General features: G+C 43.3%; 1 protein-coding gene across 1 annotated transcript in view; it reads left to right on the forward strand.

Annotated features, from left to right (window-relative positions):
• Positions 1-15008, forward strand: part of LOC135387858 (protein still life, isoform SIF type 1-like) — a 166889-nt gene that overhangs the window by 100823 nt on the left and 51058 nt on the right. The window lies entirely within an intron of this gene.

Raw genomic sequence — 15008 nt, forward strand, 5'->3', positions numbered from 1 at the left:
TCGCTTTCAGGAGAAAACGCACCCAAAATATTTCTTCTTAAATGCAATTCATTGATCGTGTTGTTCATCGACTATACAGGAAATACGTAAACTCTCGAATTTCGGTTCGTCCCATAAAACTAAGAAACACTCAAAAGCAAAAGAATGTTAGTTTTTCAAACTTGTAATGTAGCAGTTCCTGCCTGAACGCTTTCAGTCCAGAGCAGTGTAAACAAACAGACAAGAAAATGCAGCTAAAAGTTTCAACTGCATATTTTTGTTCAAAAACAGGAGAATTCTCGCTCGCTCGGGGTCTAGCCTACCGCGTTTTTTTATCAGCTATGACACCGGATGTGCTGAAGAGTCCTTCTGAGATTAGTTTCGATGGGAGGGTGTAATCGGAAACTTTTTAGGCCAATCAGGCTTTCGGTGGATTGCGGGGGTGCCAATTTTTAAAAAAAAACGTCGAAACGCGGTTGTTGGATTCCGATTCACGAATCCCGAAAAAAAAAAATATATATAAATATATAAAAAATAAAAAATATAGCCGTGCACCTTGTTAAGAATATCATTCCGACGTCTCCATTCTATCCTTGTGACTCTCACGTACGCGCACACAAAGAACAAATACTACAACTATTGTATAGCGGTGATGACATCATAATTTTCTCTCTCTCTCCATCCATTCACATTGTACGCGACAGTACTCGATTGCATGCTTGGGGCGAAATATTACTTCCCCCGAAATTCGACGTCGATAAGGGTGTCTTTACGTGCGAGTAAAAAGTAAAAAAAAAAAAAAAAAAGAGAGTCGACAAAAACGTCGTTCCGATTCATAACCGGTCTACGTTCGGAGTCATTCGAAAGGGAATGGGCCATAAAGATCTTTCGGTCCGGCTCCCTTTTTCACGGCTCCAGTTTATGCTCGCTGAATAAAAGCGCAGGTACTTTTATGACACGCGATAAAAGTTGGTCTTGCGAGCAGTCACTTTCCATACGAGATGGATGACGTCACTGATTTATGTGCGAGATTTACTGAATGGCGTATTTTGATTAAGGATGTCAGTTCGTCGTCTCAATGGGCGGTCGTTTCAATTGGAGACGCGCCGCTAGGCATGCTGGGTCTTCGAACTTCCGGTCCGTAATTTTTTATAAACTCTGATATAAACGACAACCGAGATGAGTTCGCATGGGAACGCCTGGTACCCCCAGAGAAGTAGGGTTACTTTAACGAATACTTCCCACGTAGTTTTCTTATGACGAAGATAAGATTTCGTGACACGTATCGTGAACGTTTCTGTTTCGTTTGGCGCGGCGTTTTGAAATCGCGATCGTTTTCTGTGCGAAATGTTCAGTAACAACGCGATCAAACTGACGCTTCAGATAACAAAGATAACAACCAACGTTTCAGATATGGCGCAACAAAATGTACAGGCAGTATTTTACGCAGCAATGTTCTGCAACTCTGAGGATAATACTGATGTAGTCGTTTCCTCTTGAGGACTTTTAATATGACCAAGTAAACTTGTGGAGTATAAGTTCGATACAATTTCAGTACAATTCCAATATAATGTAGCACAAACTGAATACACAAAATGCTTGCACTACACAAGCCGTTTCCGTTTAGTCTGGGACGAGGCTCTGACTTCAGTGATATTCTTTTCACATTATGGGGGGAGTTGATAACGTTATCACAGCCGCGCACAATTCAACATGATAAGTGCACAGCACGGCATTTGGTGACAAGTGCCTACACCCCTTAGTTCAATTTTCGTTTACGCCGATAACAGTTTCCCAAAGGCGCAGGATCCAAGGGTACATTTACAATACAATTTACAATTACATACCAAGGGTACATACATTTTATGTCCTTTTTCCGCAGAATTAGTGCCGTTAGGCGTCGAACATTCCCTTATTTTTACGTCGAAAACACGCTGACGCTATACGACTCCAGCAGAAATTCGAACCGGAAGTGTAAATCCACGTGACATTGCAACTTCCCTTACGTCATTTTGACAGGAAGTGTGCAAACAACCCATGGTCAAAGAGAGGCGTTTTGAGGTTGTGTGTGTGTGTGAGAGAGAGAAAGAGATGCCCCATTACCAGTCATGGCCACTAACTACTTCTACAGAAGTTTAGCTCTAACTACTAACTACTTCGCGATGGAGTAGATTAACTAGTAGTTCAACTACTTTTCAGGGGAGCTAGTTAAAACTACTTCTGTAACTACTTCAACGTATTTCAACTACATCTATAACTACTTAACGTTGTCCATCAACACCAATCCCATTCTATAGTGTTCCTGGAGACCTAAATATGAATCACAAGCAGCGATAAAAGTGAAGACTTAGTACACATGCACGGCCCAATTGCTCTGCACCTCCGTTCTCGTCAAACAAGTAGCTCAAGGTAAAAGGCCGTAAGCACAATCGTGCCGTAAAGCTTGCGGCAAAATCGGAAGTAGTTGGCGCCTGCAGTAACGTAACTACTGTAGTTGACTGCTCGAAATAGTAGCTTAACTAGTAGTTGCCACTACATTTCTGCAAGTAGTTGATAACTTCCTTTTAACTAAAATCAGAAAGTTTAACTAGTAGTTAAACTGCTGGCCATCACTGTACAGGGCTGTGACGGCTTTATACTGTTATATGCAGGGGAAACGTCATCCATATACAGTCAAACTCCTTTACAACGAAACTCAGGGGACAGCAAAAAAAATTCGCAGTAAAGGTATTTTCGTTAAAAAGGATGTCCATTATTGGACCTATAGGGCTCCAGCGGGACGGCAAAAAAATTTGCTGTAGTGGTATTTTCGTTAAAAAGGTGTTCGCTATAAAGGAGTTTGACTGTATAGATTAAAGAAGGTCCTGCTCAATGCCTTCCTAACCGTGTTTCACGACGTTAGGCCGCGCTTACATGAACGCGAGAGAAACGAGCCGAGTTTCTCACATCAATCCTCCCTAGAAGATTGGTTGACACGGCCTCATGGGAGAGGATTCGCTGCGATAAACCAACTCGACCCGTTTCTGTCGGGTTCATGTTACTGCGGCTGCAGTCGCGGTGTCGTGCACCGCAGCCGCTCACACAGAGAATTGCAAGTTATGTAAAATTTGTGGAAATTTGGAACGCCAGGGAGAAAAAACAAAAAAAGAAAAACAAAAAACTTCACTTTTTGCACATGATAGCAATTGATGTTCTGAGGCTGGAACAACATACATACAGGACAAATACATACAAAGCCTCAAGTGCCTAAGAAATTAATAATCCAGAAGATCTGGGTTCCAGTCCTACAGCTGGCTAACCTTCTCAGTGGCTTCCTTTTTTCATCATTAATGATGATGATTGATGATTGAAAGAATGTCGATTAATGTGGATTAATGTCGATTAATGTCGATTGATTAATGTCTTATAGGCACTCGAGGCCTTTTATGTATTTGTCCTTTCTATGTGTTCCAGCCTCAGAACATCAATTGCTATCATGTTCAATACATGCCGCTCGCGTCGATCCCGTCGTATGAATGTGTGTGTGTGAGTGAGAAAACATGTAAGAGGGAAAGTGGGATGAATGAGAGAGAGAGGTTGGTTTGTCCCTTCAGATGGGGACGCACCCTTGTAAGTTGCTGGGGAGTTGTGTTAGCTCATCATGGTCCACAAATCACACCCACTCTTTTGTGCATAATTCATCACTGCATGTACATTATTTTGTAATTCTTAATCCTCTTAATCACGTACAGCATCTTGCATTGTAAATGACACCTACGTCTTGAACTGTAACAGTGTGAAATAAAACGTTATTGAAAAGAAAAAAAAGAAAGAAAGAAGTGTTAGCTTAGCTCAATTAGTACACTCTAAGAAAAAAAGGAGTAAAACGGGGAGTAATTGCAGCTTCTACTCCCCTAGTGTGCAATTACTCCCCATTTTAGTCCCCTAACCCAACATTTAGTCCCGACATTTACTCCCCAGGACTGCAAATTGTCACTAAACTTCGTGAATGGTCTCCTGAATGCAACAGTCTACGTAAATATGTGCCCTTGGTCAATTTGAACGACATAAGGCTGTATAACTCAGTGCAAGTAGCAATTTTTCAGCCACACAGAGTAAGAAACAGTGAGAGCATCTTTCTTCGCAAATTGTGCCCTAGTATGGCGCAAGATTTTATATCACTCGATACATCACGGTTGACGGTTTGCTTCAAAGTATTTTCATGCATGCGCACCAATTATGTACCTGTGACTCTTACAACAGCGCGTGAAATGCGGTCTTCACTCTGTGACATTCATTTACTCCCATGCATTTACTCCCGAAAGGGACTATTTTTTGTGGCAATGGAATTACTCCCCAAAAGGAGTAAAAGTACTCCTTTTTTTCTTAGAGTGTAGAACCCTGGATCGGTAATCCTGAAGATGTGCACTTCGAAGTGCGCACGCACTTCGTCGGCTGTTCCCCCGCGACACTGCTGCGAAGTTTAGCAGTCACATTTCGAAAGGATCTCAGTTGTCTCGCGACGTAAACACCCAATTATTATTATTATTATTATTATTATTATTACATTTCGAAAGCGGGGCGAGTTTTGGACCAGTTTAGTCGCACGACGCAGATTCCCGCTAAGACTGCAGATGCAATCTTTAGGCCTTAGCAAAGCCGTGCGAGACTTTACAGTACTTCCAAACAGCTCGCCTCGCGCCAGCTCGACGATTCGCGTGGTACGATAAAATGTCTCCGAGCATTCTCCCGCAGACGAACGACAGGGAGCTCCCCGCGTGTCTGTGTCTTCTTCCCTATAGTGCCCAGGATCAGACTTCTTCGAGTACGGAATTTATCCACCAGCACTTATATATCTATCCTGTATGATCTTATTAACATGCGTCCTATAACTTCAGGGAGAACTGTGTCGACGCTCGTCTGGAAAGTGTTATCTACGGACTTTGCGAATGTTCGCGACACTCGTAGAGCAGATGCACACACACACACACACACACACACACAAAAACAACAACAACAACAACAACAAAAGAACAACAAAACAACAACAACAACAACAACAAAAGAACAACAGAAAAAAAACAACAACATATAAGTGCTAATCGAAAGTGACGAACGCGGCTTTGCACTGTGTTTGTTATTAGTAGGCGGTAGGGGGCGTTCCGCATTTTCGGTTTTAATCGAAAAACACCGAAAAAACATACGCCGGGCAAATATTTCCTAATTCGGTTTTAATCGAAAAACACCGAATACAGGGACATTACGGGAACGATGACAGAGATAAACTGCTGCATGTGCCCATCAAGTTGTTGATGCAGATCAGAAAGCCATACAGAAATACGATGGTTGCGAAAAATGTCCGTGTATATACTTTTTCGTTAGCCGTAAAACGCCGCCGCAGCGAATGACGACATGTTGAATGAGCTGGGTGCGGTAATTACATTGTGATTTCTATTCGCAGATAATTGTTGGGGATAAACATATAGGAAAAAACGCCGATTTCGAGAAAATCAATCAACATCGAAAAACATAGGCACAATACGCCAAAAAATAAAAATCGAAAACGCGGAACTCTAGTTATTAGTGAGTTTTAGTTCATTGTATACGGCTATCGCTTTTGCGTACGTAAGGAATAGCGTGGTAACTCTGCGCACTGCGCGAAGGCGTCTTTATGTATTGCGCGTGCGCAGAAACCACCAACGCTATCCCTTATACGTACGCGAAGACGTTACCGAACAATGGACTAAAACTAAGCGGAAACGAAAACGAAACTAACAGTGCCCAACGAGTTGATACCGTAAATAAAATTCGTTCCGGATTTTTTTTTTTTCACTTTGATCCCAACGAAAGAACCGAAAACAAAAGAAATAAAGACATCATACCAAAAACTTCCTCAAAGAAGATAGTCCTCCGGTACTTCTATTCTTGCTGCAAGCCTAGATGCCGCGTGCCCTTAGGGAAAGCTGTTGAATCGGAGTTGAGTTCCCCTCAATGAATGTGGAGTAATTGTTCTTGTGACAAGGAGCGATGGGCGTTGCGCCGATTGCAGCTGCGTCGAAGGAGAACAACAATGTTCAGCCCCCTCGGAGTCTACGAGGCAACTGTGAATCCATGCGTGAAAACGGATCACTATACCCGCTACGTTTGCTACACTGTCCGGTGGGAAAGTGTTCGCAGTCTCAAGACTTGTCAGTCATCTACCTGCTGCAGCTTGTGAGTCGCACAAGGACGCCCAAGACTCGCTAACGATTACTACACCTCATGGGCTCTGTAATCGTATGAGTAACCCTGTATTCACACGAGCGACATTTCCCCAGAAGCGGAAGATGCGAAAAACGTCATAGCTTTCTGCTGTCGCGCGAGCGCTCAGCGTCGTGTCTTCACGTACACTGCTAACCACGGGGAATATCCTGCGCCACAGTCACAAGGCATTCCGTAGCAGACGACAGGAAATGACGCTGCGCCGTCGTCTGCTAAGTGTCGTCTGTTAAATGCGCCAGTACGCCACTCCCGGTATGAGTACACAGTTACCGTATATAATCTCTAGTGCACCGGCTATATTTCGGTCCGTCATGGATATAGTGTGTTATGTGGTTTGCGAAATGCGACCCGGATGATGTTCTCGTATAGTGTGGAAGGATTACCGTGAGTGCCACGATGCGGTGGTGTCCGTGCTTGACTTGTCCTTCAAAAGACTGGACCTCAGGTACGGAAAGAGAAGTGTAAGTCATTTAAAAACTACGCAGAGTATACTTGGCTTACGTGGGTGATGAAAAGAAAATACATCACTTGGGAAAAAAACTACAAAAAAAAAAAAAACAATTCACGATAACCGAAGACATAATTCCATTGACCGTGCTGCTTGAAGATGATGGGGATGACACTGTTGAATTTAGAGATTGGGCTATTTTGTTTCTTTTATTTTTACTGTTTGTTTGTATTTAACTCCTTTTGCTATTTTCTTTATCGTATCGTTTTCTTCGAGTACTTCTCATATAGTAAACTTCGCGAATTATATGTTATATTAATAAAGTATAACAATGTTGAGAAAATACTCCTTATGAAATGCTGTCGGCACCCTAAATAGCGATCGGAGTTTTGACAGGACATGTTCGGGGAAAATTAACCTCAGCCATAGCGACCGACAAGGGAACCAATTATTTAAAAAAAGTTCTTTCTGGAACGCATTCTCCGGATTAGGGTATGATAATCCTAATTACGCTACGGATTTGCACTTGCCTGATGGATCAGCCTTTACGTAACGTTGATTTTGTTTCCCCCCTTTTTTTTTTCTGTTTCCTTCGATGTGCTGCTCATCCGTTTTTCTCCCTTTCTCTCATTTATGAAAAGGTGTGTCGACCAAGAGCCGAGCTTTAATTGCGTGTGTGGTACTAAATTATTCGCGCGGGGGGATTATCTGTCGCCCTACGTAACATCGCTTCTTTCTCTCAGGCTTTCTTTGCCCTAATACCCGCCCCGTCCGCATATAACGAAGCTTCCTCTTATAACGCGAAATCTCATATGCAGCGCAATCATTCTAGTCACGCACACACACATTCTACCCCCCTCCCCCACCTTCACACACACACACACACACCTAGAGAGTTATATCTTCGCCTGTAAGAAACCGTACACTCTCTTTCCTGGTCGGAAAGGAGAAAAGTCTGGCAGCACTGGGCGGGGTCAGTAGCAGACGAATCCTTGCCTTCGTTAGAAGGAGAATCGGGAGCGATTTTTAGCGTCTGCTCCTCGGGGGCTTTTTTTTTTTTTTTTTCTTGTCCCTAGCGAGTCCGTCGTCCATTAGGGGGGGGGGGGATTCGTGATTTATTATCCTTTTCCTGATCTGGTTCCGAAAGAGGAGTCTGCTTTACTTCGAACATCTTTCCTTCGTTTCGCTGAACGCTATAATAGAGAAAGGGATCAAATCGGCATTAGCGATGGCAGGTATCTGTTTGATGTGCTTAGGCTGCACTTCCGACAAATTTGGTGGGTCAAGCGAGAGGTTGTGTTTCTCTCTCTCTTTCTCTCTCTCTCTCTTTTGTAAGGAATATATCTAGGGAGTGACTCTTTAGGGTTAAACCCGATTCCGCCCGGTTATTCCACCCCGAAATTATCCACTCCGATCACTTCCGGTTAAACGCGATTTCTCCTCGATTTCCATTCAGTGTGAAATCCTCTAGCGGCATTTCCACGACGAACGAAGGTCGCCATGTGTAACAATGGGTTGTAATGTAAGAATGGGTCTCTGACGTTCCCAGAAATATACCCATGTGTGTCAGCAATGTCTACGTCTTGGTGGTGGTGGTGGTGGTGGTGCGATGTTATAAGGTGCGATGTCTACGTCTTCGGGGATTAGCGCTGGTAGATCACCCAAAAGAAGAAGAAGAAGAAGAAGAAAAAGAACGTATTCGGAACGAAATTGGTGGACAAGGGAAGACAGAAAAACACCCGAAGGCACATTATAGCCCGATTTCTCACCGAGTTACTACATATTTAATAATAGCGCCCGATTCCCCCCGAATCTGAGAAAGACATTTAACCTCCCTATAGATGTACATATCCCTTACAAAAATAAGCTAGCTGCCTTTCTGTAGATATCCAGTGTACTTCCTGTATACCCTATGTACTCTCTGTAGACTCTCCCTTTCTGTATACCAAATGAACAGACTTTGATTGATTGATTGATTGATTGATTATTTAAAAGAAAACTAGGGAGAAATGAACAGACTTTCTTCATAACTGCATAACATGTGGGCTATATACTATAGCTAGGGAGTGACTTTTTTGGGGTTATATGCCTTTCTCAGATTCGGGGGGTAAAAAAATCGGGAGCATTTTTAAATCTGCAATTCGGGGAGAAATCGGGCGATAATTGTGCCTTCGGGTGTTATCGGGTGTTTTTGTTTCTCCCTCTTGTCTATTAAGTTCTTTCCTGATCTCTCTTTCTTTTCTTTTTTTTTTCTTTTTTTTTTTGCGGGATCGTGACCTTCCAGCAGTATAATCCCCGAAGGCAGAGACAGTGTTGACATATACATGGGTGTATCGCTGGGAACGTAAGTGACCCATTCTTACATGTGTTAACACGTGGCGACCTTTGTTCTTCTTCAGTGGAAACGTTACTTGAGGATTTCATAGTGACTGGAATTCGGGGAGAAATCGGGTCTAACCCAAATTGGTCGGAGGTCAGTTCGGGGGAGGGGAGGGGAATAACCGGGCGGAATCGGGTTTAACCCGGAAAAGTCCGGAAAATTACCCGACGGCACTGCCGAGTGGTAATGGTGATGCGATAAAGAAGAAAAAAGAAAAGAAAAGAAAAATGGGATGTGAGTCACGACAAAGTCGAACTGGCTACCCGAGTGGCACTCTCTCGTTGGTAGCTAGCACGACCTAGTAGATACCTAGATCGTGGTAGTTAGCTCTGAGGTTCTGCTGGAAACCGGTAGTTAGTGGTTTCGACGTCTACCACCAGCTGTACTGTCTGGAGTTTTTCCTGTTCTCCGACAGACTTTGTAGACTGACGTCGGCACAGGATGCGTACTAACCTCCGTGTCTCTCTCTATCCTATATATCCTGTCCTGTCCACGTCGCTACGCGCCACTTATAGCTACAGTTGGCTCGCGGCGCTTATACGGAACCGGCGTATCACTTTCGGGAGTCGATGCGCGATTGCCGGCACTCGTGCATCGTAATCTAATTCTAATCGGATTGATCTAACACGTTTGTTTTTCGTCTCATCTATTTCCGTTTGCTTTTACTTATTTATTGTATGTTTAATTTCCTTGCGTGTTCTGGAAAAGGCAAGGCTTTTTGTGCGCACAAAGGCAACTTTGTGCGAAGTACCCAATGTACGTGTCGCATGAATCTACGCGTTCAGGTCCAAAAAAAAAAAACGAATTTTTAATAACGAGACAACCTGTTCTTCTCGCAACATTACAACGGCTGGCCTGCTCTAAGCATCCACGAACGTAAAAAATTGCTTGCACTTGACTTTGGCTCCGACTCGGTCTCAGGCACCGCTTTTCTGGCTTACGCGCTCCAGCGCATCAGCACGTTAACGTTATGCCCTAACGCCCATTTTTATTTTCTAATCTGAGCGAGATGAATCGGAGCGTGCGGTCCCTTCCTTTAGCGCAGATCCCCTCTTTCCCCCTTCCCCCCCCCCACCCATACTTCGCTAATGAAAACCCTCGCTAAATCTGGCGGACGTCGAAAAGACAAACTCAGCAACCTTTCTTGGGAGCTTTGTTTGAAGCGCGTTCCTCATCAGGGAAAAAGGCTCCCCATCCCTCGATCGATCTTTTGTGTTCTGGTGGAATGCCCTTCGCGTCACGTTTTATAAGGGCACGGCGCACGTCAGTTCTGACGTCATGAACGGCGGAAGTGACGTAGCTACGTTCCAACAGTTCGCTTTCTTTCATCCGGGAACGCCACGTGGGTGCAGCGTTCGAAATGTATAGTGGCGATGACACTGCCGCTTCTGGGAAAGAAGCTAAAGTGACCTTTCTCGGAAACGTCCGTTTGCATTATATTTATTTTTTTATCTCTTTCCTTTTTTTTCTTTTTTCTCCTCTTGTTTCTTTCTTTTTTTTTTTGCAGTGTGAGAGGTTCTATTTCAGTCGTGCCTTTTTCTCCCTATTTCGGGATCTTGTTGACGAAGTGGCTTCCCAGAAGTGGTACGTAATGCGTCCCCAACTCGTGAACCATACGAGAAGGCTGAAAATGCGGACTGGGACATACAGATATACTTTAAAAAAAAGAAAAAAAAACGTTCTACGAACTGTGTTTTCTCGACTTCTTAATTAATTGAAATTACTTATATTCCGTCGCGCACCTGACTTTGTAATTACAGATCACCTCAGGCGGATGTGCAAAAAAAAAAAAAAAAAAAACTTTTGATTTGTTCGTGCTGCGGACCATGTAGACTGTACGGACGTGAAGAGAGTACAGAAAGAAGAAGAGAGTCTGTGCCAGGTGTTTTTTTTTTCTGGGTTTTCCGGCATACATTTTAAGCACGCGTCGGCATAAGCCACTGAAGTCGGACCAAGACGTACACTGCCTGTCCTGTATAGTTATCTATCCGTTCACGTGTGTACGGCCCACGGTGCTGACACTGGTTAAAAAAAAAACTCGTTAAAATGCAAGCGAGCTGGTGTATTAACGTGTACCGCCCACATAAAGAAAAAACGAACTTACAAGTATCCCTCATTAATATAAATTATCATTAATCATGCATTACCATCGCTCCTTAATATAAGTTGTCATTAATCATGCATTACCATCGCTCTTTAATATAAAGTAACTGAATCATTAGCGTCACTCCTTACCACATACTATGTTCATTAATCATTAGTACCTCCAGTATCCGCAAGTTCTCGTCGGACGCCGTGAGGCATATGTTGGCACAGTTCGTTACGAAGCTGATCCAAGACGCCAGATCCCACGGGCATCATGCCGCCATATCGGCAGGCAGATCGCTCGGCAATAAACCCTACCAAGCGACCGCCAGTATTACTCATAAAAATAAATTATCGTTATCACGAAGCATTAAAACATGCAGGGTATGCCATTATGTGTTCTGCGTACTTGTGTATGTAGACTGCACTGTTACGAAAACGCGCGACTGCCGTCTGCACTGCGCATGCGCGTCTATCTGTTTCTCGAATTTGGGGGTACATGGTTTAGGACACGAAACGCTGCCATGTATTGGTGTTGTACCTGTAATGTGACGCTGTAAGTCTGTTTAGTATGCCAAAGTGTGTTTATTTGAGCTTTTGCTAGCCAGATGACAAATATGGAAGAATATACAGGTCTGTTATGGGCACCACCTAGCGAGCTCTCGTGGTGTATCGTCAACGACGCACAAACAAACGTCATACGGTTATAAAAGCGACCGAATGGTTACATAAGCTATATCAATAACAGTATATCTAACTTTTGATTAGAAATGTCGTGTTTGAGAACCCTGGCGGATCTGCCCTGAAACTTTGACAACAAACCTCGGGTTCGCGAAAAGTTTGTGACGTCACTATAGTCGTGCCCAGCCTATGAATGGCACGATTAAGCCCTGCCCTACACTTTTTTTGCCATTGGCTGCAACAGGAAGCAGCAACAGTTCGCGATAAATAATGTACCGATATAGGTACAGTGCGATTAGACACAGGGGTGACACAAACGCGCCATCTTTGTAAGTACCCTCAAGCAAAAGTGCTTTTGGCAAAACTGTCATCTTGTCCTGGTCGCACGTATAAAACGTCATTTTGAGGTCATGTGACTTTGTTTACATGTCGTTTTGCCGCTTACCGACATGTTTCCATCGTCATAAAGCCAAGAGATGAATGCATTCTTGCCAGCGTAAACTATGCGGTGATTCTTCCGCAACATGGTAGCCCATTTCTCCTTAGTTTAACTATACATCGCATCGGCTCAGTGGGTCTTAAAGCGCCGTCGTCATCACATCTTTGGAAGTCGTCAACAGTACGAGGCCTTATGTGCAAAACTGCGCGTTTTACTGCGAGAGATTATCGGATAAAAATAATTACCGTGATCGAAAGACATCCAAAACGTTGCGCAGACACAACAACCGCATTGTTTACAAACGGCTTAGCCGCCGGCAGACTTGTACAAAATACTGCGCAAAAGTATTTAAAATAAGATACTAAATACTCTACGGAAAAAGTGCTTAAAATAGAGTGCAAAATACTCAAAACTGAAAGTAATTTGAGTAGAGTACTAAATACTCTAAGAAGTATTTAAGATACTATTTAAAGTACTTTAGTATTAGCAGTAAGTGAAACGCGTATTCTGAACGTGGCCTTACAAATGAAAGGAATAAATTTCATCAGCCATGCATATCTTTCATTTGCAACGTCTTGGTGTCAAGTAATGCTTGGTGAACTTTGGTGAACCCAAATAAACGTTGTTGATATGTTCTGACCCAAAACTTCGTAATCCCTCCTGTATGTGGGTTCGGGCCTTTCAACCTCTGGCACGTGTTTATTGCTTTGATGACCAAGGAAATAAATGCCGGGATTACCTTGTACCTAATCCCCTGGTGATTCACCTGGCAATATGAATACGAACGGTTTTCGGACGAAGTTGGCTATTGACAAGCAAGGCCAGGCTTGGGACCAGCCTATTGTACAAGAGGATAAATGACAGATTCGCGAATTCCCGAAAAAAAGAAAAAGAAGAAAAAGGGGATTAAATTCCAGTGAGCTGAAACTCTCGGCACGGCGGGAAGCGTGCTGGATATGGCTTGACGAGGAAGGAAAGTATTTTGAGTACTGAGTAGCAAATACCGAAAAAAGTATTTAAAATACATTAAAAATACTTGTCGCAAAAAGTATTGAGTAGAGTACCAAAATACCGGAAAAAGTATTTAAAATACTGTATTTTGAGTACGTACTCAAGATACGTACAAGTCTGGCCGCCGGTGACGGGCGCTGCCATCTTTAAGGTCACGTGTGCCTTGACGTTTGCCGTGACGCGCGACCAGGGCCTGCTCAGGATGCATTGCGTTTCGCCCAGCACGCTTTTCGTCTACGGAGCAATATATTGAATGCCACCCCTGTGGCGATTATGGGAGCCTCATAAACAGCACCTAGTGGCGCTGAAGTATAATTTCAGCGGCCGGATTACTTAACTCTGTCTCAGGGTTGGCCGACTATATTTTGCGCCGTTCTTACGTCGAACTCCGGTATAGAACAAACATAGAGAGAGAGAGAAAGAGAGAGGGGGAAGGGGAAACCTTCCTATATAGTGAGCCAACAAAAACATGATGAAGAGGTCAACCTAGAGAGAAAGAGAGAATTGGTCGTCCTAACCTCTTTGGGGGGTCCAATTCGATTACTACTGGTATGGGTAATGAACGGAGTACGGTCTCCTACAATTGCAGGAGCTGGTGTAATCGAATAAAGCGAGGCTACTGCTCCGTATATAGCTGCTGCTTCCCTTTATACTGGCGTCATTGCGGATCTTTGTTCATTTATTTCTGTGTTTTTTTTTTGTTTGTTTCCCCTTTCATAGAGCCTGGTAATTAAGCCAATCAGAGTAGAATGACGCTACGCAAACGTTATTCAGACTGACTCTGTGTGGTCGGTAATTGTCCCCCGTGTGGTAAAGTGTCGCAAATGTGTGTGTGTGTTGCGCGGTGAGAGTGCTTGCACGGTAGAGGTTGCCCAGGTACGGTGTTGCGCTCAGGAGGACGTTAACATCGTTATGAAGGCTTGGATCAGTAAAATCTCGGCTTGATCGGTAGTGTTACCTATAAAATCTCCATATTATTTTTTTTACTTAAAACCAACCTATGTTGCCAAAAAAGATAAAAAAGAAGGGTGCTGATTAGTGATCACTATATCAATGTTTCAAATTTTTAATAAGACGATTTAGAATGTCATATAAAAATCTTCTGTGACGCCGCTATTGAGTGCGCACGGAGCAGTCTTGTGTTCATTATACACTCTTAAAAATGAACTTCACCGCATAGCACGCTCCTAGCCAACCATTATCTCGAATGATATCATTATCTGCACTGATTTGTTGAAAACAGGAGGCGTATACGCCTTTTTGTGACACTTATGCTGTTCATAATTGTCACAACAAAGGCGTACGCCTCCCGTTTTCAACAAATCATCTCGAATGATATCGTTATCTGACACGATTTGTTGAAAACAGGAGGCGTATACGCCTTTTTGTGACACTTACGCTGTTCATAATTGTCACAACAAAGGCGTACGCCTCCCGTTTTCAACAAATCAGGGCAGATGACGATATCATTCGAGATGATGGTTGGCTTGGAGCGTGCGATGAGGTGAAGTTCATTTTTAATCGAAGTGTACACTCTAAAAACAGAACTTCACCGCATAGCATGCTGTGCGCCAACCATTGCCAATAATGATAACGATAACCATATCATTTATTTATTTATTTAACGTATTCTAAATAAATAAATAAATGATATGGTTATCGCTTCGCTGATTCGAAAAGAGAGGTGGGCGTACGCCTTTTTTTGTGGCAATTGGGATATATGAAAATTGCCACAGAAAGGCGTA

Source organism: Ornithodoros turicata, chromosome 3 (genome assembly GCF_037126465.1).
Source record: "Ornithodoros turicata isolate Travis chromosome 3, ASM3712646v1, whole genome shotgun sequence".
NCBI classification, from domain to species: Eukaryota; Metazoa; Arthropoda; class Arachnida; order Ixodida; family Argasidae; genus Ornithodoros; species Ornithodoros turicata.